We start from the raw sequence: 25530 nt of genomic DNA, 5'->3' as shown, positions 1-25530 counted from the left end.
GAACCCTTTTACTTATCTCCTTTCTGTTACTGTCTTGTTTTTTAACCCATTAGCTATTTCTACTGTTCTATATAGTTGATACTCATTTTCATTCTCCAAATATATATCACTTTCCTTAATTTTCAGCCCTTTATACATTTCATTCCTGCCACATGGATCAATATCATTCTGCCTAAAGTATATCCTTTAGAACTTCACTGTCTAATATGGTGCATGTGACTATTTAAACTTAAACACTCTGCTTCAGCTGCCCAGTTTCACAGTTTCGGATCCCAGGCACAGACCCACACTACTTATCAGCCATGCTGTGGTGGCAACCCACATATAAAGTGGAGGAAGACTGGCACAGATGTTAGCTTAGTGCTAATCTTCCTCAAGTCAAAAAACAGGAAGATTGGCACAGTGTTAGCTCAGAGCTAATCTTCTTCAGGAAAAAAAGAAATTCAGCTCCTCAATCACACTAGCCATATTTCAAGTGCTTAATAGCCCTATGTAGCTTATGACTACAATATTGGACAACACAGATAAAGAATAATTCCATCATCACAGAAACTTCTATTGTACAGTTCTATTGAACATTAAGTTATCTGGAATGGGTGAGATGCTACGACAATCTGTTTTTGTCTAAAATATCTTTATTTCACCACAATTCTTTAAAGATATTTTAATGGGTATAAAATTCTAGGTTGGCAGGTTTTTTCAGGACATCATTTCATTATTTTCTGACTTCCATTGTTGCTGATGAGAAGTCACCTGTTAATCTAATTCTTGCTCTTTTGATGGTTATCTTCTTTTTCTCCAGCTACCTTTAAGATTTTTCTCTATATCATTGGTTTTCTGTAAGTTCATTATGTATCCAGATGTGGATTTGTTTTTGTCCTAATTAGGATTTGTTGGGACTCTTGAATCTTGGTTTGGTATGTTTCATTGGTTCTGGAAAATATCAGCCATCATCTCTTTAAATGCCCCATCTTTTCTTGTCTCTTCCTCTGGAATTTCAGTTAAGACCTTCTTACTCTATCCTCCATATCACTTAGCCTGTCTTCTATATTTTCCCTTTTTTTCTTTTACCTCTAAGCTACATCCTGGATAATTTTGTCTGATCTATACTCCAGTTCAATAATTCTTCTGATATGTTCAATCTGCTACAAATAGCATCATTAAGTTTTTAATTCAGTTACTGCATTTTTTATTTCCAGCAGTTATATTTGTCTTTTTCAAATCTACAACGGGACTTTTTTATACTTTCCTGTCTTCAAGTTTGTCATTTATTTCTGTAGACATAGTAAGCATGGTTGTTTTATCATGCATCTGCTAATTCCAATATATGATGCCTAGGAAAATCTTGTTCAGGAGCCATCCTGGCAGCATAGTAGTTAAGTGCCCACACTGTGCTTTTGCAGCCCAGGGTTCACAGGTTCAGATCCTGGGTGCGGATCTATATGCCGCTCATGAAGCGATGCTGTGGCAGCATCCCAAATACAAAATAGAGGAAGACTGGCACAGATGTTAGCTCAGAGACAATCTTTCTCACCAAAAAAAAAAAAAAAGAGAGAGAGAGAAAAGTAAATAGTGTTCTGCTGTTATTTCTGCTGGTTCTTGCCCATGTTTCCCTGTCTCCTCATCTCCTTGGATGTCTGCTTATCTTTGACTACATGCTGGTCAGTGTCCTTGAAAAATTATTTGTGAGGAGGCCTAAGATGAAGGAGCATGCCTCCAGGGAGTGTTTGCTTCTGCCAAGCACCTGAGAGACACTACCAGTCAGGGACCAACCTAAATTAAGTCATGGCTTAAGGTTCCTTTACCTTGCTAGGCTATGGCCACAACTTTGCAGAGACTTTTATTTCCTTTCTCTTTTTTCAACTGCTCTGCTCAGTGCCAAGACAACGTGCCTTGAAGTCCCTTGATATTCAGCTGGGAGGCAGGCAATGAAAGGGGGGCAGGGGTTAGTTCTCATTCATCCTTTCCCCTCAGGTGTAGACATGTGGAGCCCAAGCCTAATTAGGGAAGGATCTCTTATAAGACTTTACATGTCCACAGGTTGGGTAGGCTCTGAGTCTTGATTTCTGTCCACCTCCCTCCACAAGGCTAATGAATAGAAACCTAAATTTCTTGATATCAGCAAACATACTCAGGGCAAAAGTGGCTTCAGTTCTCCAGGTATTCTGCTAACCTCTCTTGGTATAGGCTTTCTTCCAGAATTTGACTTACCACATTCCCCTATCTTCTTAGTTCTTCACAGCACTTAAGGTGGTGTTTTATATATCTTATCCAGCATTTTCAGTTGATTTCAAAAAAAGGACTGGTCTAAATAATCTAGCCCACGATTACCCAGATGCAAGATAAATTTCGAAGTAGAGCTAACAAGTCTTCCTGATGTATTAGATGTCAGTGAACAAGAAAAAGGAGTCAAAGATGACATCTACGTTTTTTCGCCTGAACAACTTGGTGAAAAGTGAAACTATTTACTGAAATAAAGATGGCAAAGTGGAATAGGATGGGTCAGGTCTTAAGAGAATAGCCATAGACTTGCTAAGTTTGAGATGCTTTAGCTAGGTGATAAGTTTCTTATGGGTAGACACAAGTGCCATTTGCACCCTTAAGTACTTTAGAACAGTGCTGCACACATTACTGGTATTCAACTAACCAAGGGTTTTTATTACCTCAGAAATAACAACAATTTGGGCCTGATAGTTCTTTGTTGTTGGAGATTGTCCAGTGCATTGTAGGATGTTTAGCAGTATCCCTGGTCTCAACCCATTAGATATCAGTAGCACTCCCCTCTCCCTCATTTTATGACGTCAAAAAAGGTCTCTAGGGGCCAGCCCAATGGCATAGTGGTTAAGTGTACACATTCCACTTCGGCAGCCCAAGGTTCACTGGTTCAGATCCCAGGCACAGACCTATACACAGCTTATCAAGCCATGCTGTGGCAGGCATCCCACATATAAAGCAGAGGAAGATGGGCACAGATGTTAGCTCAGGACTAATCTTCCTCAAAAAAAAAAAGTCTCCAGTATTGTCAAATGTCTCCTGGGGGCAAAATCATCCCTGATTAAGACCCACTAATTAAATGCTTCTTGAATTACATTAATTTCTATACCCTGTGCTATTACCACCCTTTCACTCTACTGGACACATTCAAAGATATGTAAGAGTCCATCCAAGCCCAAACTAGCCAGCCCAATCCAGCATTTCTCAAATTTTGTTCCCCATAACTCCAGATGACTGCAGTACTGAGAAAGGCAGTGTGTATAGGGGTAAGCACAGGTTGGAGGTGACAGAACAGTTTCACCCTCACTTAAGCAAGACCACCTCCAACTGTTACAGGATTCTACATATAACTACTATTTGTTATTTTTAAAGCATTTTTTTTTTAAAGATTTTATTTTTTTCTTTTTTCTCCCCAAACCCCCTCCCCGTACACGGTTGTATATTCTTCGTTGCGGGTACTTCTAGTTGTGGCATGTGGGACGCTGCCTCAGCATGGTCTGATGAGCAGTGCCATGTCCACACCCAGGATTTGAACCAACGAAACACTGGGCCACCTGCAGCGGAGCATGCGAACTTAACCACTCGGCCACGGGGCCAGCCCCTTAAAGCATTTTTAAAGTAAAACTATCACTAGTAAAACATCTTCTCTTCAAATATAAAATGGTTAAAATTTTAAATCTCAAGAAAGAATTACTTAGCAGCTCTTTTTTATTGCTAGTCCACACCCAAATCCTTATTAACATAAACCCGGAAAAGAACTAAATTCATTTGCAAGTCCTGGCATGTACGTCCTTTATCTGTGCTTCCCTTTTATTTTTTTTGACTCTAGTCAAATAGAAATCAGGTAAAAATCATTTGGATAAATTAGGTCCTCAACAATCAGATTCTGAAATATAACTCATTCAAATAAATTCTAAACTCCAAATTATGCAGCAAGAAATTGTTTTAGGCAGCACCCAGCACGTAGTGACCCCTCTTCTCCATTAGGTTAAACCTCTCTGTCTTATATACAGTTACTCCCAAATGTACTATATAAAAAATATTTTTATACTCTACCATAAAATTCCCTAAACCAGTTTAACATTGTTTTAAATGTTACAGTATAATCTCATCTACCCTAAAGATCACTTCGTTATTCAAAGCTATTTTTATTTCTTTGAATTTCAGATACCAAAAGATGTAATTAAATTGGAACCATGCTAATAAATTAAGTTCCTACTTCCCACATAAGCTATGTATTTATCAGATACATATTCTCTGTTCCTCTATCTACATTCTATCTATGCATACCAATGTCCCTATTTGACTCTAAAATTACGACATCATTACAAAGCTGCTCTCCATAAAACCTAGAATATAAATGTCTGCAATCAAAGGATAAAAAGTATTTATTGATGACTATTTAATATTCATGTTTAAGATACACTCGAGTTCCATATCTAAAGCACATAAATTATACACACACATCCCTAAAAAAGAGAAGTAAGGAATCATCAATTAGCATGTCCAGAAATTCCCATGCACATGCCAAAACCTAATCTTCCTTCTGTACTCCCTGATGATGGTACCACCCTCTTTACCTCCCAAACTAGAAATCTGGGAGCTATCTTCAACTCCGCCCTCTCCCTCATGTCTCTACATACACTTGGTCACCAAGCCCTAAAAGGTCTACTTTGCATCTCTTTTTCTCTTATTTTTTCAATAGGCAATACCTTCACACAACTTAAAAACCCAAACACAGATATGTAGACCTTGAAAAGTCTCAATGGAAGCATTTACCCTCCCGGCCATAACGAGTAATCGCCTTTACTAGTTTCATGGGTATCCTTTCAATATTTTTATAATTAACAAGAGATAGCCTTACTACATAGACTGGTCTGTACTTGCTTTTCTAACTTAACACATTCTGGAGATTTTTCCAATTAGTTGACAGAGACCTTCTTCATTTTTTGTACAGCTGCTTAGTATGCTCTATTGTGTGTATATGCCTTAGTTTATTATAGATGGACTATTGCTATTATAAACAACACTGCCATTAATAACTTTGTAGATGTATTATTTCATTTCATATAACTGTAGGAAAAATCTCTGAAGTAGGATCACTGAGACAAAGGTAAACACAATTGTAATTTTGATAGATATTGCCAAATTGCCCTCATGTCATTTTTAAATCAGTCCTTCTCTCACCATTCTCTCTGCCACTACGTTCTCATGCCTACATTAATGAAGGAGCCCCCTTCATTGGTTTCCCTCCTTCCTCAACCATTGTCCATCCTATTGTCAAACTGATCATTATTTTTAATGAATTTTTAAATACACTATAATACTCTGATTTTAAAATTTTAAAGATTACTGCAAAAGCTAGGGTTCCCTCTGATCATCCTTCTCTATCTCTACTCCCAAAACTCAATCCTCTATCCCCTTCCCAAGAGTTAAGCACTATTATCAGTTTAGTATTTATCTTACCAGACCATATTCTTTGCATTTGCATGTATATATATTCCCCCCTCCAAAATATAGTACTGTTCTGCATTTTTTCCTTATTTATATAAATGCTATCATACTGTATAAACTGTTCTGCAACCTATCACTCAATAGTATATGTAGGGGCCAGCCCCATGGTGCAGCGGTTAAGTTCGCGCGTTCTGCTTCGGCAGCCCAGAGTTCACCGGTTCAGATCCCGGGTGCGGACATGGCACCACTTGGCACACCATGCTCTGGTAGGCGTCCCACATATAAAGAGAGGAAGATGGGCATGGATGTTAGCTCAGGGCCAGTCTTCCTCAGCAAAAAGAGGAGTATTGGCAGCAGTTAGCTCAGGGCTAATCTTCCTCAAAAAAAAAAAAAAAAAAAAGTATATGTACTTTGTTCACTTTTTTAAATTGTTACGTGTTATTTCATAGCATGAATACACCAACTTACTTGGTCATTTTCGTATTTATGACCAGCTCTGTTTATTTTTCCAGTTTTTTACTAATAAAAACAATGCTGCAATGAACATACTTGTAAATGTCTCTTTAGGCATATATGCAAGTGTTCCTCTAGTGCAGAAAATGGACAGATTTGTTGGGAATAGCACTTTAAATTAACAGATACTACCAAACTGCCCACACCAGTTTACCCCCCAAAACTGGTTATAACAACTTATACTCCCAACAGTAGTTTATAGTATTTATTATTTCCTCATAATAGAGCTGATCAATATTACCATGCTTTTTAAATTTTTGCCTGTATGATAGGTAACAAAATATTATCTGTTTTAATACATATCTCTCAAATTACTAATGAGACTGCATATCATATCAAATGTTTGTTGGCCACTCATGCTTCCTCTTCGGAAGCTGCTTGTTCGTATTCTTTACTTATTTTTCTATGTCACTGTTTCTTTGTAGGAGTGCATTATGTAAATTTCCGGTTTATTATATGATACAAATATTCCTTCCAGTCTGTCTCAAGTTTCTGTATTTTGAACGTTGCCATAAACTGTGGTATGGTCAAATTTATCAAAATATCTTTCTAAAACATAGATATAATCATGTATTCCAATCCCCTAGAGAATACAGAATTTAACCGTATGTATATTTAACTTGAAGTGAAAAATAACTTAAATAGTTGGCCATCTACCATTCTACTTCGTAAACATAAATCCCAAAATTAGCCTGAAATGTGTATCTCCCATTTCCTCAACATGTCTCAGTTCTCAAGTGCTTCTTAGAGAGTGAATTTCACATTGCAATGGGTGAAAGTTTAATGTTTAAAAAGACTTTTCAGTACAACATAGCCCATAAACATGGGCCAACTCCTCTGGGGCACAATTGAGTAAACAGTGATATGTTTCACCATGAGAGGAAAAACTGGCTGTATTAGACTTATTGAGAGATGATATCTCTAACTTCCCATGTGGCAACTTCCTACAAGTAGTTCTGTCTATACATAATTTTCATCTAACTGCATAATCACTGAATAAGTGATGACTCCAGCGCATTTCAAAGCTTAAGGATCTGGCCCACGCCTCACTACAGCCTCATCAACTCAACAATTCCCCCTTGGATTTATACTCCAACAATACAGAGCTACCTATAATTACCCCTACGTACTATTTTGTCTTATGATACCATTCCTTTATGTTATTCTGCCTGAGATGCCTTCTCCTTACCCCAATTTACCTGACCAAGTATTCATATTCTTCCTCAGTTTAGACATTACCTCCTCTAACAATCAACCCTTGACCGTCTCAGCAAAAAGAATTCTCCATTCTCTCGTACTTGGAACCTACTTCCATTAATATAAGGATTCCACCATATTATGAACTATTTTTTTTATAAGCTTTCCTCTCCCATAAACTTCAGGAAGTCAGGCAGGATTTATCTTACGCTTATGTGTATTTTAGTATCTAGGAGTTTCTACCATGCCACTCAATGGCTATTTGCTGAATTAAACAAATCCTCTCTATTCAGCACTTAGTAAATGTTAAAAATCTATACACATAAAAAATTGAAGTCATGATCTTTAACCGAAGATACTTTACAACCTGAAAGAATATGTGGATTATAAAAAAAAAAGCAGTCGGCAGTTTATTTTGTTTGTTTGGTTTGGTTTTTTTTAAGTAGATATATACCATAGGTCAGTGTTTTTCAAACTGTGGGTCATGATCCATTAGCCGACTGTGAAATCATGTTAGCGGGTTAAAGCCAACATTTTAAAAAATATCAGCATATATCAAAAGTAGTAAAGGTAAATCATGTTTCATGAAACCTTTGTTCCAGTTATACACATGCACACTCAGGCACACACACCTAACAATGTATATATGCTAAATGATACAGTAAAATACATTTCTTACTGTGGGTCACAATAAAAAATAATTTGAAAGCTACTTTCATAGTTGCTATATGGGTTTAGAGAAGCTTTAAGTTAAACAAAATGATATAGTCAAGAAAGTCTTCTTCAATGAGAGACTTAACATTTGAAGCATAATCTGGCTCCCCACTATCTCCCTAATCTCATCTGTCACTCTATTCATTCTGCTCTAGCCACACAAGTCTTAGCCATTATTCAAACAAGCCAAACATGTCCCCACGTAGGGTCTTGAACATGTTTCCTCTGCCTAGAAAGCTCTTCAGTTAAATAACTGCATGGTTTACTCCTTCATTCCAAGACACCCAAAGAGAAAGCTTTCCCAGACCACCTAAACTAACAACCACCTCCCACCATTCTATCCCCTTATCCAGTTTTATTTCTTTTCATTGAACTCATTACCACCTGATATCTGTTTACTGTGCCCCTTCTCCCCCGCCCTCCGAATGTCAGCTCCAAGAAAACAGAGACTTTGTCTTCTGTTTTGTTCATTACTCTAACAGCAGAGATTAGAACAGTGCCTGGCACAGGGCAAACATTTCTGAATAGGCTTTGACAGGCAAGGAAAAGGAAAAACACACAGAGCTGTGCCTGAACATGGTATATTATAGAGGAAACACTGACTTGATAATGTTAAGGAGTAAGGAATATGGCTGAAGCAGCAGAAGATATAATAATGAAAAGGTTTGAAAGCCAGAAAGTAGAGCTTGGACTTTATCCTACAGACAATTGGGAGTCACTCAATGTTTTGAGCAAATGGTGATCCATTCAAACATTTATTCAGCACAAGTTCACTTCACTGTGCTTGGCACATAGAGAGCGCAAAGGTCAACAGCACATGTTCTCTCCTCTGGCTGCTTAGGTTTAGTAGCAATGGGTTCAAAAAGTTTCAGGAAAATTATTCTGGCAGCCATATGCAGGACGGACTGGAGGAGGAAGGAGACTCTAAAGTTAGAAAGGGCAAATAATTGACAATGCAGAATCTCAGGGCAAACTGAGATGCAGTGAAGAGTAATCTAAAGAACCATGCTGACGGACGGATATAAGAAATAAAGGAAAGAAAAGAAATTTTTTTGTAACTTTATATGGTGACAGATGGTAACCAGACTTATTGTGGTGATCATTTCACAGTGTATACAAATGTCACATCACTATGTTGTATCCCTCAAACTAATATAATGTTATATTATACCGCAACAAAAAAAGGAAAAAAAATAAGGAGAAACATGCATCACAGACAACTTTAAGTTGTAAGCATGAAGATGATAAAACTAACAAAGAAAAATGCAGTTGGTTGAAAGCTGGGTAATAATAAATCTAAAAGTGATGGAAATGGAGTCTCCCAATGGAAATATTAGGTAAATTATTGGAGATACAAACCTGGAGAGTACACATTTAAGAGTCATCAGCATACAAAACATCCATCTGAAAAAAGACAGAGAGGAGCAGAGGGCCAAGTACTGAGGGGAATAATGATAGTAGTAAGAAGATCATGTAACAACAAAGAAAATAGAAAAGTAGTAGTCAGAAAGGGAAAAGCAGGATGGCATACTATGAAGGGCAAGGAAAGAAATGTTAGGAAGCATGGGTAGAAATCAACAGTAATACACACATTCTGCCTGAATAAAATCAGGATGAAGCCAATACCATTGGTGAGAAGGATGTCCCCTGAAGCAATGATCAGAATACATTACAGAATTGCAGTAAGTTAGGGAAGAAGTAGTAAAAGAGCTGAGGGCAGCAATTTTAACTACGGTCTTAAAATTTCTGAAATAAAAGAAATGAGACAGCTAGAAAGAACTGTAGCAATAATCAAGTTGATTTTTTTTCTCCCCAAAAAGAAAAATCTGTACATACTCAAAGGTAGAGAGGAAAAACCATTGCAGATAATGACCAAAGTGATCAGAGAGAAAAGGTTAAGTGTGGCAGCAAGATTCCTGGAACAGCAAAAGATTCCTCTTCCTTTCACTTTACAAAATAAGAGGAAAGAAGAGATTTTGTCATGGTGACAATGAAGAAAATGTGCAAGCTTGTACTCTATTTTCTTTTTCAATTAAGTAGAAGTCAATGGCATCTTCTGAGAGAGAGAAAGATGTATGAGACAAGAGAAAAATATGAGATTAATAAAATGATCACCAAGAACTATCAAGGGCCCATTTGAATTGTTCAGCATAAATTTATAGCGGCCAAAAAATGTCCACAATTACCGACCTTCCTCCACAAATATGCAGCAACCTGTGAGCAACAGCAGAGGAAACAGAGGTAGAAAGATTTGACAACAGGAGCCCAGTAAAACATGAAAGCAGTGACTGATGTCAAGTTCCCACTATACCTAATGCATACAGGAATAAGCTAAGGGAGAGAAACTGAGGGTCCCTACGAAAAGAACGGATAAAAGAACAAAGGTGGAGTAATCCCATGGGCAAAGAGAAAAGAGTTCACACTAGCCAGTTAGGCTGTCAGGGAAATTTTTTAGATCATTCACTTATACACCATACTGTTTGCTATGGTCTGAATGTTTGTGTGTCTCCCTCCGCCCCCAAATTTGTATGATGAACTCTTCCTAATGCCCAAAATGATGGTATTAGGAGGCGGGGCGTTTGGGAGGTGATTAGGTCATGAGGGCAGATCATGAATCAGATTAATGGTCTTATTAGGAGAGCTCCGAGAGAGCTCCCTTGCCCCTTCCACGGTATGAACATACAACAGAGAAGACTGCAACCTGGAAGAGGGTCCTCACCAGAACCCAGCCATGCTGGCATCTTGATCTTGGATCACCCAGTCTCTAGAACTGTGAGAAATAAGTTTCTGTGATTTATAAGCTGCCCTGTCTCTGGTATTTTGTTACAGCAACTGGAACAAACTAAAGCACTTTAAATTTTTTTCCTGTTTGGATACATGGTAAGTGCTGTAGACACAAAGGAGTACAGGAGTCAAAAGGGGCTGACATCCAATAACTTCACTATGAGAGGAAGCGACCTAATTCCATTGTGCAGTTCTAGAATTAATACTGGGACCTCGGGTAAACATCCACCTCAGTATCCACATCTACAACAGGGAAAGGTACATTAAAGAGAGATACCATGGTGGCTCTCACTCATCTCCTTCAAAGAATCACTGCTGCAGTAAACCAGCACAGTCGAAATGTCTTATCCCTCAAGTTAATGAGGCAGAAAAAAGCTAACCGGGTTAGAGAAACTCTCAAGCCTCTTATTTTTTATTCATTTATTTTTTTGAGGAAGATTTGCCATGAGCGAACATCCGCTGCCAATCATCCTCTTTTTTTGGACATGAGCCACCACCACAGCATGGCCACCGAGAGACGAGGGGTATAGGTCCCTGCCTGGGAACCGAACTCAGCTGCCAAAGTGGAACACACTCAACTTAACTACTAAACCACCAGGGGTGGCCCTCAAGCCTCTTTTAGAAAAGATTATACACTATGGAATAAAATCAGCAGTACTGGTGGTCTAGCATATTTTTTAATCAAAGGAAACAGAAGTGAACATTTCCTGTTTTTTATTTTTTAAATTACCATGGATTATAAAACTACATAACATGAAAGGTGTATAATTTAATATTAAAATAAAATAGGACTCAAAATTGAGTAAATATCCTACAGGTTCCTTAAGTGCAATTCCAAAATACAAAAACCTCTGAAACCCAAAATAACTCTTTTGGCAGTAAAACCTTACCTGAACTAAACAGGAAGTTATTTATACTCTCTATTTATTCCATTTAGTGTAAACGTTCATACATTTTGCTGCGGAAATAGTAACCTGTTTGAAGAGGGATGCTCCACTGGACTCTGTTGAAAGGTTACATAACATTATTACCTTGCCTATATCCCAAATATTCTTAATTCCAAAACCCCAAGGCTTTTAGTGGACTATGATTTTATAATAATAATTGCTAACACTGAGCTATTAACTATGTCAGAAACTGTTCTGATCACTTTATATGCAGTAACTCATTTAATCCTCCCAACCACTATGAGGTAGGTGTTATAATTATCCCCATTTTACAAAGCAGGAAACTGAGGCACAGAGAGACTAAGAAAGTTGCCTAAAGTCACACATCTAGAGAGTGACTAAGCTGGGATGGATACAACATTTAAAATATTACATGTAAGAAGAAGAAAACACAACAAAATAGATAACTGATTATGGTAGGATGATAGGAGTTAATGATATTTTTCTCTATTTAATTAATACATTACTTCTAGAATGACAAGAAATCAAACTTTAAAAAATACAAAACACTTCATGCACTTACAAATTCTCATTTATGTGAAATTCCTAAGTCGGCTTGTAAAAACTGCAGGGTATAAAATCCAAACTCCTCAGCCTATGCTTGTATCTTTAATTTTTTTATTGAAATATAACATTCTAATATCTTTTTAATTACAAATAATACACAATAAAATTTGTTGTAGAAGTTGGAAAATTTGGATAAGCAAAGAAGAAAATAATCACCTATAAAACTAGCCTCAGAAATAACCACTTAACAATTTGGCACATATCCTTCCAGATGTCAATATATTTGTTTTTAAATCTATTTTTTCACTTAGCATATACATGAAAAGTCCACTTTTCACCTCTTTACATTCTTCTAACACCACTTTAATGGCTAGGCAGTGTCACTGCAGGCATGTATCCTAACAATCACTGTGAAACATTTTAGATTGGGTATAATTTTACAGCATGGTGATCAAGAGTCACTGGCTCTGGAGTCAGACTGCTTGGATCCACGGCTTGGCTCTACCACTTACTAAGCCTGCTTTGGGCAAGCTCGCTCAGGTCCCTAGGCCTGTTTTCCCTTCTGAAAAATGGGGATAACATTAGCCACTTCAATGACTAACGGGGGAGTCAAATGTTGCTTTTATTATCAACAATGCTGCAACTGGTATCCTCACAACTAAGTCTTTGCACGCATCCTTATTACATCAAGATAAATTCCCTTAAATGGGAATTTCCAAAAGAGCAAGCAGGCTCATTTTTTAAGGCTTTTGAGTCTGCCCAATTACTGCTTGGTTTAAAGCCCTCATCAAGTAGCTCTCTCACTTCCCTTTATCCAAGGTGAACACTATGATCCAGTTAAGCTAACCAGCTTGCTTCACTCAATTAGCTTTTGCTCTTCTGCTTTTGTACCTGCAAATCTAGACACATTTCATAAAATCTCAGTTGGTAGAGAACTTAAGGACACCCGGCCTAAATCCTCATTCAGCACATCAATTCCTCTACCCTAGAGTCCTGACCTTGAACACGGTCAGTGAGAGCAGACAGCCTACCACCCAAAACAACCCATTATATTTTTTCCATTTTGAGGCAATTTTTCTTGGAAGAATGTTGTAAATTTGCCTCCTCTAACTTCTACCCACTGATCCTAGTTCCTTCTGGTCAGATCAAACCTGATTTTCTGTGACACACCTCCAAATATTTAAAGACAGCTATCATTTCTTAAACAAGCTGCTCTTCTTTGGGCCAAACATCACATTTCTCAACCTTTCCTCCTTTCCATTTCCTCCAATGACCAACATACTCTGGATGTGCTCTATAGTTAGTGATTTTTAAACTTGAGTGTCTATCTCCTGGGGAACTTGAGAAAAATACAGTGGCCCAGGTCCTATCCTACTTAAGCCTGGGCATCCGTATTTTTGCTCTGCAGGTGATTCTGATATAAAGTTTGAGAACTGATGTAAGGTCCCACTCATTATGTGATAGTATGCTACCTAAAAAGCTGACATGATACCCCAGGTATAATACAGTCAGTACAAAGTAAAGTGGGGCTAACACCTTGCTCTTTCTACATGCTGTTCTACCAACTTCAAAATGGTATTTTAAATTATGCCCTAGTGTTGATTCATACTAACTGTACAATCAGCTAAAATGATCAAGTCTTTTCCACATTCTCTATTTGCACTTTCGCACCTTGGGCCCTAACTGCCAGCCTTTACAATTATTCCCATTAAAAAGTAAGAGAATTAAAACCAAGAGTTTTAGATTTCTATTTCCAAATGTATCAATGGCCCTACATATGGAGTTACCCTCAGTGGAGAAATCACTTCATGCTTAAGCCTCCCCATTTATGTCATGGACACGCTTAGCCCAAATAAAGGTGCACCGGCCCACCAACAACTGAACCGACAGCTGATTGCACCAAAGCATCTTCTCTGTGCAGAGCACTGTTGTCAAGACTGTGAGGAAACACACAGCCTTAATACTAATAACTAATAGATTTACCTTCTAAAGAGCATGATGGTACAAACATCTTTACAAAAGTATAACGCTAATTATAGTGTCCCAAGATAGACACATTAATGCTATAGAAACATATGATTACTGGTTGGAAAGCTCTCAGGCCAAAGTAATGACTCATTAGAACACTAAGTTGTCCTCAACTTTAAGGTTTTGTTTGGGTCTGTTTTTTAATGTTTGCAAAGAGATAGAGAAGAGATGGAGTCAATCAGCGAGTTCCTTTATACTCTGGCTATTTGCAAAGGGACATTGCACCGCAAAATGAATTCAGGATTCAAAATTTCATGTAATTAACTTCTGAATTCCTTATGACTCGTTTGCTTTACCTGTTACCATTGAGTAACTGATGAGGTACTCAAGGGGAAAAAAACAAAAAAGTCCATTCTACAGGTGATGAGGCTCATTATAACTATATCTCAGAGATGTGGGGGGTTGGGGGTGAGACTGACAAACCAAAATCAAGTAAAATTAATCAAGATCCAATCTGATATTTATTTGCATTTGAATAGCAAACATCAAAAATATACCTGGCATTTTCTAACAATTACATGAAGAATGACCAGATGCTTCCTGTTGATGGAACAGTAGAGAACTACAGACTGACAGAATCAGACTAGAGTTCACAGAAACAACTGGAAATGAATTTTGCTTTTCAAAACCATTACACCAAACTAAGTATGGCCTGAAATTTTCACACATTTACAGTTTAACCGTTCCCGAACCTAGAAAACCCAGATTCAAAGTGACAGAGAACTTGAACTCTAAGTTAGGAAAGTTAACAATAAGGGTACCTATCGGCATTACAAAAGTATTGTTTCACCAAATGTTTCCTTACAGGACTCCTTTTAAATCTGGAGCTCCAACAGTGCTTTGAAAGTGTCCTATCTTCAAAAGTTATATTTACATACAAGTTTTCACAAGCACATCTAATACGAAATTCAAACTTGTGTACATCACTAAAAATAAGTTGTAGAATATTTTCAAATGTTCCTGAATCTCCAGGATCATATGCAGATTACACAATCTTCATTCGTGATATTGCTCATGCTTCTAAATCCCAAGTTAAAAAAAAGTTAGAACCCAAGAAAAAAGTACAGGAGTCAACATTCTTATCCATATTTTTTAAATGTGTCTTGCATAATACCCTGATTTGACTTGTATGGTGAAAGGATAGAAATGACACATTTCTCAGTTAAAAAAAAAAAAAAAGGCATGAGTATACAACGTTTTCCAGAGGTTACATGGTGTGACACCAACACAGACTGAATAAATAAGTAGATTTAAGAATCTGTTTTCCATTAAACCAGACTTTTAAGACTTGTAAAAATGCAAAACGATGTCACTCTTACCTAAAATGTGACTTACGTTAACAAGTAACGGATTTATTTTTGGAGAACTATTTAAAAAGAGAAAATTTAAGAAAAAAACATAAAGCCGTCTTTAGTTCCCTTAAATTCAAAGTCTGAACCTGAAAGTGGAAGTGTCAAGGCTGATGGTTACACGTTAGCGAGAAGAAATTTAAACCTAGCTGGGTGGGTCTATATGCGACCTCAAGTAAACTACTTGCAAAAAGAATTTTTGACCACCAACTTCTGCAGAGTAAGTTACAGTGCCTCTTTTTATTCTGGGATGGCAAACTACTTTCACGAGGATCATTTACTGACTACATCAAACCATTTTCCAGATAAAAATCGTACTTCAGAAAGTAACTTGCCTGAATCGAGACGGCAAATCAGTGTCCGGAGAGAGCACTTAAAATATTTCCACATTACCGAGCTCCCTGCAGAAGGACTGTGGTCTCTGCCCCTCCTTGGAACAGATGTCTGCTCGCCACAGTCCAATCAGGTTTAAAGCAAGAGTATGTGTACGGAAAACAGGCTTAAAGTGGGAAAACACACAAAGCAGGCCTCTCTCATTCCTCTGGTTTCAGTTTGCACGATGCACCCTTGAGGCCAGATACTCTGATTCAACGCGGCAGGAGACTTCACCGAAACCCACTGAGTCCACGCTGATGAGCTGTGCCCAGGCAGACATGACCTGGCAAAACGCTCAACTTCTTCCCCGAAGCCGTGCACCCGCAGATCCCGGCGGCCAAGGCCCCAGAGCAGGAGTCCCGAGCGTCCAGGGCGGCGGGCTTCGTCCCCTCAGAGGACTCGAGTCCCCGCGGCCCAGGCGGTCGCCGCGGCGGCCCCGCGCGGGCCGGGCCGGGCTCTCCCGTTAACGCTGTCCCGGCCGGCCGCTCCCGCCGTGGCCCGAGCGCCTCCCGGGCCCGCGGGCCTCGCAGCACGGCGCGCCCGGGGCCGGCCGCCCCCGCCGCTCCTTCCTCGCCCCGGCGGGGCCGTCAGGCCGCCCAGACAAAGAGCCCGGCGGCTCCCCGGGCGGCGGGCGCCGAGGCCCGACCGCGCCTGCCTCTCTCCGGCCGCCTGCCCGCCGCGCCCCAGCCGCCCCGAGCCCGACCCCATCCCCGCTCCGGGGCCGCCGCTCGGGACCGGCCTGGCGGGGAGGCCGCGGCGCGCCGGGGCCGAGGAGGGGGCGGCGGCCGCCACCATGTCTGCCCGCCCCTCCCAGAAGCGGGGTGCCCAGCGGACAAAGCGCGGCGGCGGCGCGGGCGGAGCGGTCGCCCAGGCCGACCCCGCCGACCCCCGCGGAATAAGCGGGGCCAGGAGCCCCGGAAACCCGGCGCCTTAATGCAATAAACAGGAAATCGCGGGGATGATCTGGGTTCCGGGGGAAGTGGAATTATTTTTTACCAGCGAAGAGATCAACTTCCACATCCGGTGGTAACAGGGCCCTACACAGACCCGCACTGACCTGGAAAAGCTTCGGGAGCGGCGACGGGGGAGCAGCAGGAGGTGGTGCGGGGACCCGAGGCGCCTCGTACCCGGCCGGGCTGACGCGGCCCCGCTACACACAAAGCGCTTCAGCTGCACAGGGCGCTATTTTCCGAAAATGCCGCGTCTGGTCGGCGCCCAAAATCCCCACCGAAAAGTCCCCCGTGCTGCGCGCGGAGGGACACATGGTGTGCGAGTGAGTCAAAGCTCCCAGCATCCCTCCCGGACCCGGCCCTCGTCAGCCCCTCGCCTGAGCCTTTCCGCCCCTATCCTAGTCAGCAGACCCCTCTCCCACCCACTCCCGGACCCCATGCCGGTGGAAGAAGGGGACGAGATGGGCTGATTTTCCTTTTTAACGGAGGGGAGGGAAATATGCCATTTGTAGAGCTTAAGCCACACAAAGAAAGCGGCGGAATGATCCGCTCTCGGCGACCGCAAGTCCCGGCTCGCCCGGCGCCTGCGCGGCACGGGGGTGGAGGCTGCGGCCGGCCATGTGCGCGGCGGAGCGGACCCGCGGCCGCCCAGCCTTCCCGCCTCTTTCTGCGGGCGTAGGAGTTGGGGCGCTAAAGTGCGGGCGCTAACCTCCGTGTCTCCCGGACGTGACCGCCGAGAGACCGGGAATCCGGACTCCTTCGAGACTAAGCTGAGCCGCCTAGCCGAGTCCTGGGAGACGGAAGGGCGGCCGGGAGGCTAGGATTTAACCTAAAGTGGCCCTAGGTTCAACTAGGCAGACGGGGACAGGAGTCGCTGTAGAAGTACAAGGGAAGAAGGATGGTCGTTCTCCACGTCCCATAACCTGAGCAGTCAGGTTTATAACGAAGATGTACATAGTCCTGTAGCATTTTTATTCCCTTAGCCTTCTCGTGCTGTCTCGTGCTTCGTAGACCCCAGTAGGTGCTCGTTGTATCTTCCCTTGGATTACTGTTTTTTCATGACTAGAATGTCAAGATTTTTGTTGTCTTTTAGAAAGTAGCAAAAGTTTATTTGGAGATGGGGCTTTGCAAAGTAAAAGCCTTAGGAATTTAATTTACATGGGATGATTTGCTAACGTACCCAACACACTGATCCGGTTTTAACAGAAGAGCCTAGGAATGACTTTCCCCGCCTGCTAACCGTGCGACTTTTGGCATCCTATGTATAGGAGTTGAGAAAATCTGAGACAGCGCCCAGAGTTTAATCCAGGAGAGCTGACAAGCTTAAATCCATCTTGCCCTCTGATTTTGTGTGGCCTCAGATAAGTACTCTTTCTGTCTCCACTTATCCTTTTGTAGTATTGATGTAGTAAAGATTTGCAAAGTGTTTGTGTAACTTTTTAAAGCATTGTGCCTAAAATAGAAGCAAAGTGAATGGCACAGGAGCCATATTCTGTGTTTTCTTTTGATCTAAGGTTCATTGCTTCAGTTGATAAAAATTTGAAGTTTTATGTCATATGCTTTTCTTTAACATTGAGGCAACATTCAGCTGATTGCTGTAGAATCCTTGCCCTCACTGATCTCACGCTGTAGAATGCAGACAAGTAAATAGGCATCATCAGTAGTATAATGAGGGTAGACTGCTGAATACTGTGAAGTCTCGTACGGGTGGAATCCCCTACTCACCTGGGAGGAATGGAAAGGGACTGGAGAAGCAATTAGCTTTAATAAGGAAATTGGGGAAGGGCCTTCCAAACAGAGGAAGCAGTAAGTGCAAAGGTTAGAAGGCAAACTCCAGAGAGGTTGTTGGGTGAAGACCATAATGCTATTTAGGAGAACCTAGAGATGTTCCTGAAGAGATCTAGTTGAAGGCCTTGAACGCCGTGTGCAGAAATTAGCTTTTGAAAGCTAAGAGGAAGCCACTGAAAGATTTTAAGTAGAAGCAGCATGGAATTGGATTTGCATTTTAGGCAGATCACCATTATACAGAAATCAGAGGCATGGAAAACAGTTTGGAGAAAACAGTAATCTGTGAGAGAGTAATGACTTGGACTGAGAGAGTGGCAAATAGGAGTGAAGAATAGGACCAAAGTGGTTATTGAGAGCTTGGTGATTTGGTTGACTGAATAAGGGATGACTGAGAGGGAGATGTCAAAGATGACTCCCAAGTTTGTTGGGGGAGCAGCTGGGAGGGCGGTAATGTCTTCGTTGAGATTAGAAACAAGAGAAGAGGCATACATGTTAGGGAAGGAAGAAGGTTCTCTTTTGACCATGTAGTATTTGAAGTGCTTGTGAGCTAACCAAGCAGATATGTGTAGTAGGCAATTAGGTATTCATTCATTTAAGTTGTTTTAAGAACACTGGTCTGTTCTGCACACTGGAACAGATTAAACAGCAACAAGAGCAGTAAGGTTCCTGCTCCTGTTTCTAGTGGAGGGAACAGACTAAACAAGTTTTACCAAAAAAATGAGAATATTACATAATATGTTCTGTGAAGAAACTAAAAGGGTATTTGGATAAAGCCTTTCTTTGGGGAAGAGAACAGGCACATTTTTGGTTGTTGGTCAGAGATGGCCTCACTGAGAAGGTATTCACTAAGACCTAAATGGGAATGAGTTAAAAGCAGTATTCAAGATCAGATGGACTATCAGGGCAACACCTAAGGCGAGAGTTTGTTTTGTTTAGCAAGGAGGGCGTTGTGGATAGTCTAGAGAGCAAAGAAGGGAATGGTAGAAGATGAAGTCTTGTAGCCTTGGTAAGTTTAAGTGCTCTAGAAGCCCCTGAAAGCTTTTAAGGAATGGAGTAACATGAATAGTAGCAGGAGAGGTAAAATGGATGGATTGAAGATCTATGTTGTGATTAGGCCCAGCTTGTATTGCTGAAGAATCAAACATGAGTGAGGGAAAGGGAGCAATCAAGAATGATTCCTAGGTTTGGGGCATGGTTGTCTAGGCCAGCAGTGTCCAATGTAAATATAACACGAGCCACATACGTAATTTTATAGTACTAACGTTTACAAAGTAAAAAACAAAAGTTGAAATTAATTTTAATACTGTGTTTTATTTAACTCAGTATATCCAAAATAGTATCATTTCAAATGTGATGAATATTTAAAAGTATTGGGCTAGCCCTGGTGGCCCAATGGTTAAGTTCAGTGTGCTCCGCTTCAGTGGGCTGGGTTCAGTTCCCAGGCATGGACCTACAGCACTGTCTGTCAGTGGCCGTGCTGTGGCGGCTCACATTACAGAAAAAAAAGAGGAAGATTGGCAACAGATGTTAGCTCAGGGCGAATCTTCCTCAGAAAAAAAATATATATAGATTGAAAAGTATTAAACATTTTTAAATGTTTTACATTCTTTTTCTCATTACTAAGTAAGTGTTTGAAATGTGTGTATTTTACACTTAGAGCATATCTCAATACTTGATTTCATAAAATTTACAATTAAAAAGTAGATTTCACATACTCAGGTCTTTCCAAACATAGTTAAAAGTTTTTCCAGTAATTGAGTTATGTATCAGATTTTTAATTTAATTTAATTTTTTTTTAAGATGTTATTTTTCCTTTTTCTCCCAAAACCCCCTGCCCCCCAGTACATAGTTGTGTATTTTTAGTTGTGGGTCCTTCTAGTTGTGGCATGTGGGACGCCACCTCAGCATGGCTTGATGAGCTGTGCCATGTCTGCACCCAGGCTGGTGAAACAGGCGAAACCCTGGGCCACCGAAGCAGAGCGCGCAAACTTAACCACTCGGCCACAGGGCCAGCCCCTATTTAATTTTAAATTAAAGTTAAGATTAAAATTTCATTTGCTAAATTAGCCATATTTCAAGTGGTCAATAGCCACATGTGACTGGTTGCTCCTATATTGGACAGTACACTCTAGTGGAATAGAGTACTGGAAAATTAGATTTAAAAAGTTGTGTGAAACCAGGCTGTAAAGGATTGGGATTTTACCCTAGAGGCAAGGGAAGCAGAGGATGGTTTTTGAAGCAGGAAGTGACACAACTTTGTGCTTGAGGCTAGAAAAAGGCCACTAGGTGGCCAACTGGTGACTCAGGAACAAGAGCAACCCTTCAGTTGAGTCCACACATTTTAGGCTCTGACCTCAGCCCTTCAGAATCAGAAGTCTGATTTTTGTCAATGCTCTAGAGCAGTGCCACAAAAAGTATGGTCCACAGGCCAGTGCCAGTCTGCATGCCCTTTGTTATTGGTCCATGGCAAGGTATTTACAGAAATTGAGAGTAAGAATTTTAAGAGTTTTATAGCAATTTAACATTAATTTTATGTCTGTGGATCTAAGAAAAATTTTGGTCTCATTTGTTGTATATGTTTTTTTTAATTTCCCTTTCCTAGTAATTTATTTTCATATTTTATAAAATTGTCTATGATCTTTCACCACAGATAATTTTTGAAGCACTGTTCTAGAGGCACTCAGGTGAAGGCAGTCAGAGGGACCACATTCTCAGAAGACTTACCTAAATCCAAAGGCCTTTTCTCACTTTATAGTTAGCACTATAGTGACTAAGAGAAGAATGGACTCTGCTCAGTTTCTCCCTCCATATAAAAATGGAAGAGAGAATACATGAAGTTGACTGCATTACTTCCAGAAGGTTCATTAGTGAATTTGAGACCAGAGTAAGGGGAGTTAGTGGTATTCTAACAGCATGAGTCAAATGCATTCATTTCTGCAATAGAACTATGTCTGCTTTGCTCCTCTCTAGACTTTATAGATCACAAATCAATAAAAAATAAAGGATCTGGCCCCGTAGCGTAGTGGTTCAGTGTACACCACTTCAGAGGCCCGGGTTCGCAGGTTCGGATCTCAGATATGGACCTACATCAGCCATGCTGTGGTGGTGACCCACATATAAAATAGAGGAGGATTGGCACAGATGTTAGCTCAGGGCTAATCTTCCTCAGGAAAAAAAAGAAACCCACAATGAGATACTTCTGTACGTGCACAATAATGGCAAAAATGGAAAACAGAAAATGCCACATATTGGGCAGGAGTTGAAACAACTGAAACTCTGCATTGCTGGTGGGAATGTAGATTGGTATAGCCACTTTGGAAAATTTGAAGTTCAAAAAACAGGCAAACCAAACTAGATTTAGGAACATAATGTTTAGGTAGTAAAAACTATAAAGAAAAGAAAGGAAATGGCTAGCTTTGGGTGAGGGAGTAATGCTTAGACAGGTACAAGGGGACTTCTGGCATGCTGTCCATGTCTGTTTCTTGAGTAGGAATTACATGAGTTCACTTTGTGATTCAATGAGCTGTAGGTTTTGTGGTGGGTGTACTTTTCAGTATGTGTTGTATATCTAATGGTTTAAAAAAATTTGCTGGAGTTAACAAGTTAGAAAATATGTCCCTGGGCAATGCTGGATATACACTACCAACTACTACTTGCTAACTGAGCCCATCTTTCTATATATGCATTACAAATGTGAAAGATAAGGTAGGCTTGAATTCTAGGAGTGGCAATGGTGAAGGAGAGGAGAGACAGATGCACAAAATACTGCAGAACCTGAGGCAGTATGGGAAGGTGAAGGAGCATGGCAGTTGGAGTGAGGAGCCCCAAGTTCAAGACTTAACTGGTTTTTAGTCCAGGCTCTAGTCACTCTCTAAGCATATGACCTGGCCTATCTCCTAACTTACCTTAATTTCATTTTTCTCACCTGGAGGGTGGGGTTGATAAAACTGACAATCTTTCGTTTGTAACCTTTTGTAAGCTATTGAAATGCCATATAAAATTTATATTGATGTCTGATTCAGTGTGATGGGGAAGGAGTTAAGGATGATTGAGATTTTGAGCCAGAGTGGAGAAGGTAATGGTGGTAGCATGAACGAAATGAAAAAACCAAGAGGAGAAGCAGATTTGGAGAAATATGACATTCTATTTTATACATGTTGAGTTTAAGATCATGCCAGAACATCAAGATGGAATTATGAAACAGACACAGAACTGAAGATTTGGTGCTCTGAAAAAAAAGGTCAGAAATGGTGATAGGAAATTAGAAGTTACCCACATAAGGGTAATAACTAAAGCCGGGAGAGTGAATGAGATCGTTGAGAGAGAACATAGGAAAACTGAGTACTGAGGACAGAGAAGGAGAGAAGGAAAGGGAGAAGGAAAGGAAATCAACATTTACTGAGCCCCTGTTAAACTGTGTGCCAGCTGCTCTACGTTCGTTACCTCATTTATTCCCCTCAAATTCCAGGGTGGCTGTTCTGACCTCGTGTAGCAGACTCTAGACTCACAGCAAGACAAAAAACCAGTGTTTGAAACCAGCTTGGCTCCAGTTTATGCAGTGCCCTACTCCATTCCTGGAGAACCAAGTGTCTCTTGCAGAAGCCCAGGGGGAGACTGTGAGTCAAGGAAAGATAAGCCCTGAGAAAAGACCATTGGATTTTTGTGACCAAGGGGTTCCTGGAACATGGGCAGCAGTGCGTGCACTCTCCTGTTGTGTTTTTGTGAGTGTGGGTAATCCAGACACGTTGGTGTTCTAGACCTCTGGCAGTAAGAAAAAAGTCGAGATGGTAACTGTAAAAATTAGTATAATGAAAACAAAGTCAGTTATTAAAACCCGGCTAAATACTCTTGCCAGCCAAGTGCTTTGGATCTGAAGGCTTGAGAGAGAGATGGGAGTAACTCTCTGTGATTCACAGTGACTTGCTGTTCTTGGCCGCTTGTTTCATGTACTGCCTGGAACCGCCGTGAGTATCGCCAGTGGTGTGGGTCCTTCATGTTGGGAAACACTGGAGAGTTGTGTAATAATGGTCACTGTTTACAGTGCAGCTTCAGTCACCTGAAATTCTAAGGGAAAAGACCAAGGTGGCTTTGCCAGCCAAGGTCATTAAAACTTAGAATGAAAGATAGTTTCTGCTTGTTAGTGAACACACCTTTTGGAAAGCAGCAGTATCTCCTCAAAATTTAAAGTTATCCACTGTAATCGATGAGGAAGACTTTTCCCTAGTAGGTTTATTAAAACAGTTTATTTATTTACTACTTGAATAGCTTTTTACATGAAGTTTTGAAAAGTAAAAGAAAAATGTTCCACCACAACACAATTACTGGTTTCCTCCTGCATGTTTTCAGATTTACAGATGAATAATGTGTCCATTTTTGGCAGGCAGAACACTGAAGAATTTTAAATTGGTTGCAGGAGTATGATGTCTTCTGTCTTTGTCTGCTCCCTTCTCTGAGATCAAGAGAAGACAGCCAGAAGCAAGTGAAATTCTTTGGCAAAGTCACTGATCTCAGAGTTCCCCAGAGGCACCAAGAACTTTGATTTCCAGGAATTAATTAGGCACGGCCACTTCGCTCAATCTTATATTTTATACCCCAGAGATAAGGTGGCATTTGGGCAACCTTATTTTCTTACTCTATTTTAAGGCAGTGGACATTTAATAATTGTTGGTTGGTTGTGGCTTCCAGCCAGATTTTTTTTAATTATTTGAGTAGATAGTCTATCCACTGGTGCAAAAAACTTTTCAAACGTCATCTACTGTCTTCCATCCACGCAGTTCCCACCCCCAAGGTAACCTCTACTCTTATTTTCTTTTGTATTTTTCCAGAGTTCTTTTCATGCCTATACATGTAAGAAAGAATAAATGTTCTTCTTTTTCCCCATTTTTATGAAACGATGCCATATACACTCTTCTGCACTTTGTACTTGACATCTTGGGCTTTTCCATATAAAGTATCATTTTTCTTACCCCTGCAGATTATTTAACCAATCAGTATCCAATTGAGGGACATTGAGTTTCTAATCTTTTGTATTCTATTTAGTGCTTGGATGAATGTCTTTGTACACACATCTTCTTTTCTTCTATATTTAAGTACGCCTCATCTCACTTCCAAGAGTGGAATTGCTCTGCCAAAGGGCATGTATGAATTTTTAATTTTGATAGCTACTGCCATATTGCCCTCCATGTACCAAATGTTTCTCCACAGCATTGCTGGTAGACTAGAATGCTACCAAATTCTTGGATTTTTCCCTACCAGTTTTTGAATGGCAGATTATTTTGAGTCCTTTCTAATATTTTCAGAATCAATAACAAAATCATTTGGGTAAATTGGGGGAAATGAGGTTCAGTTTTCAGAATTTGTTCAGGATACAGGAATTCTTTGCTGCAGCTCCTGCAGCTACACACCCACAACTAGTGAAAACATGGTTGCTTATGCAGTCGAAGCAGCTAGCAGTACTGGAAAGGGGCCAAGAATGACTACAAACTGCTCCACCTACACTTCTTTTTTTTTTGGCAAATTTGCAAGCCTAGCAGGATCTAAAAAAATCCTTCAGCCTTTGTTTGAATTGCAGAGAATCAACCTGGTAAGAGGGAGGAAATTATTCATTTCTTAAAAATTCTCCTAATATGATAGGAGCTGAAAATGATTTTTGTTTACTTTTGCTTTGGTGCTAAGGTGGCACAGGGAGGGGAAAGTGGGGGTATTAGGCTGCGGGTTCCACCTGCACTGGGGGTTGTATTGGAGTGTGAAGAAAGATTTCTAGGATTGATGATCTTAGTTACTTGGAGTCAGATTAACTCAGGGAAAGGAAAAGAGTTAGATATGGCATGCTAGTTTACTGACTTTTCAAATTTTTTAATCATTTTGTAAATTTGTCAGTTTGCTGTGGACTGAATGTGAATCCCTACGGTCCATAACCTCTAACCCCTA

The 25530-nt window shown here is 40.4% G+C and overlaps 1 protein-coding gene and 1 long non-coding RNA gene across 13 annotated transcripts in view; one reads left to right on the top strand and one right to left on the bottom strand.

Annotated features, from left to right (window-relative positions):
• The window catches only part of GABPB1 (GA binding protein transcription factor subunit beta 1), a 63643-nt gene extending 46256 nt beyond the window's left edge, over positions 1–17387 (bottom strand). For 4 of the 12 annotated variants that reach the window (XM_008513856.2, XM_008513853.2, XM_070580504.1 and 1 more), the window contains exon 1: positions 16920–17350. The gene's annotated coding sequence lies outside the window, so the exon portion shown is untranslated. Of the gene's footprint in view, positions 1–15822; positions 16353–16919 lie in introns of those variants that run through there. The other 8 variants (XM_070580495.1, XM_070580458.1, XM_070580482.1 and 5 more) reach the window with 5 other exon arrangements.
• Positions 17388–17398: 11 nt separating this feature from the next.
• Positions 17399–22008, top strand: LOC139076671 (uncharacterized). The gene is made up of 2 exons (XR_011528511.1): positions 17399–17829; positions 18081–22008. It is a non-coding gene; the product is annotated as an uncharacterized lncRNA (long non-coding RNA).
• Positions 22009–25530: the final 3522 nt, after the last annotated feature.

The sequence above is a fragment of the Equus przewalskii genome, chromosome 1 (assembly GCF_037783145.1).
Source record: "Equus przewalskii isolate Varuska chromosome 1, EquPr2, whole genome shotgun sequence".
Lineage (NCBI taxonomy): Eukaryota > Metazoa > Chordata > Mammalia > Perissodactyla > Equidae > Equus > Equus przewalskii.
Note: the sequence above shows the minus strand (reverse complement) of the source record. Positions and strands in the feature narration are given on the sequence as shown.